The sequence below is a fragment of the Leptonotus elevatus genome, unplaced genomic scaffold, assembly GCF_054856555.1.
Source record: "Leptonotus elevatus isolate MCC_2025b unplaced genomic scaffold, RoL_Lele_1.0 HiC_scaffold_247, whole genome shotgun sequence".
NCBI classification, from domain to species: Eukaryota; Metazoa; Chordata; class Actinopteri; order Syngnathiformes; family Syngnathidae; genus Leptonotus; species Leptonotus elevatus.
In genome coordinates this window covers 7,501-10,000 of record NW_028233639.1, presented here as the reverse complement: position 1 = coordinate 10,000, position 2,500 = coordinate 7,501, and positions in this window count along the sequence as shown.

Sequence of the window (2,500 nt, the reverse complement as noted above, 5' to 3'; positions counted from 1 at the left end):
GATGAGGAGGGGGAAAATGTGGCCAGTCAGGCCGACCTGAAGTGCCTCTTAGGCGGATAGGGGTTGGGCGAAACTCCCTTGAAAGTGGCACTCTGAAAATATTTCCAAGTTGGGCTGACTTAGAAAAAATTCGAGAACCAGGATGAGGAGGGGGAAAATGTGGCCAGTCAGGCCGACCTGAAGTGCCTCTTAGGCGGATAAGGGTTGGGCGAAACTCCCTTGAAAGTGGCACTCTGAAAAAATTTCCAAGTTTGGCTGACTTAGAAAAAATTCGAGAACCAGGATGAGGAGGGGGAAAATGTGGCCAGTCAGGCCGACCCGAAGTGCCTCTTAGGCGGATAGGGGTTGGGCGAAACTCCCTTGAAAGTGGCACTCTGAAAAAATTTCCAAGTTTGGCTGACTTAGAAAAAATTCGAGAACCAGGATGAGGAGGGGGAAAATGTGGCCAGTCAGGCCGACCCGAAGTGCCTCTTAGGCGGATAGGGGTTGGGCGAAACTCCCTTGAAAGTGGCACTCTGAAAAAATTTCCAAGTTTGGCTGACTTAGAAAAAATTCGAGAACCAGGATGAGGAGGGGGGAAATGTGGCCAGTCAGGCCGACCCGAAGTGCCTCTTAGGCGGATAGGGGTTGGGCGAAACTCCCTTGAAAGTGGCACTCTGAAAAAATTTCCAAGTTTGGCTGACTTAGAAAAAATTCGAGAACCAGGATGAGGAGGGGGAAAATGTGGCCAGTCAGGCCGACCCGAAGTGCCTCTTAGGCGGATAGGGGTTGGGCGAAACTCCCTTGAAAGTGGCACTCTGAAAAAATTTCCAAGTTTGGCTGACTTAGAAAAAATTCGAGAACCAGGATGAGGAGGGGGAAAATGTGGCCAGTCAGGCCGACCTGAAGTGCCTCTTAGGCGGATAGGGGTTGGGCGAAACTCCCTTGAAAGTGGCACTCTGAAAATATTTCCAAGTTGGGCTGACTTAGAAAAAATTCGAGAACCAGGCTGAGGAGGGGACCATCTGGCAAGGGAGTCCGACCTAAAGTGCATCTAAAGCGGATATGGGTTGGTCGAGCCTCCCTTGATTTGCCCTGGAGCTCCCACGTCTTAAAAAGGTCTCTCCTATAATTGTACACCAACCATTTTGAGGTTTGGGTGCAAACCTCTCGAATGGGGGGACTCGGTCCCCTATCTACAGCGCCCCTAATGACGACAGGTGGTACTGCGCCCCTGGTAGCCCGGCCATTGAAAATGAATGGGCCCATTCATTTCAATGGGGAATTTCGACCCCTGGTTGCCCGCCATTCATTTCAATGGGGAATTTCGACCCCTGGTCGCCCGCCATTCATTTCAATGGGGACTTTCGACCCCTGGTTGCCCGCCATTCATTTCAATGGGGGATTTCGACCCCTGGTCGCCCGCCATTCATTTCAATGGGGGATTTCGACCCCTGGTAGCCCGCCATTCATTTCAATGGGGGACTACGACCCCTGGTAGCCCGCCATTCATTTCAATGGGGGACTTGGACCCCTGGTAGCCCGCCATTCATTTCAATGGGGGATTTCGACCCCTGGTCGCCCGCCATTCATTTCAATGGGGGATTTCGACCCCTGGTAGCCCGCCATTCATTTCAATGGGGGACTTCGACCCCTGGTTGCCCGCCATTCATTTCAATGGGGGATTTCGACCCCTGGTCGCCCGCCATTCATTTCAATGGGGGATTTCGACCCCTGGTAGCCCGCCATTCATTTCAATGGGGGACTTGGACCCCTGGTAGCCCGCCATTCATTTCAATGGGGGATTTCGACCCCTGGTCGCCCGCCATTCATTTCAATGGGGGATTTCGACCCCTGGTAGCCCGCCATTCATTTCAATGGGGGACTTCGACCCCTGGTTGCCCGCCATTCATTTCAATGGGGGATTTCGACCCCTGGTCGCCCGCCATTCATTTCAATGGGGGATTTCGACCCCTGGTAGCCCGCCATTCATTTCAATGGGGGACTTCGACCCCTGGTTGCCCGCCATTCATTTCAATGGGGGACTTCGACCCCTGGTTGCCCGCCATTCATTTCAATGGGGGATTTCGACCCCTGGTCGCCCGCCATTCATTTCAATGGGAAATTTCGACCCCTGGTAGCCCGCCATTCATTTCAATGGGGGACTTCGACCCCTGGTTGCCCGCCATTCATTTCAATGGGGGACTTCGACCCCTGGTTGCCCGCCATTCATTTCAATGGGGGATTTCGACCCCTGGTTGCCCGGCATTCGTTCCTATGTGGCGGGGGATTTCAACCCCAGGTCGCCCTCGTGTGGTTCTTTTTGGCGCAGCTGACGGGCTCCGCTGCTCATGGAGGTTTGCTAGTGGAGGATAACCCCCTGCCTGGGCAACTCGAACGCCCGGCATTCGTTCCTATGTGGCGGGGGATTTCAACCCCAGGCCGCCCTCGTGCGGTTCTTTTTGGCGCAGCTGACGGGCTCCGCTGCTCATGGAGGTTTGCTAGTGGAGGATAACCCCCT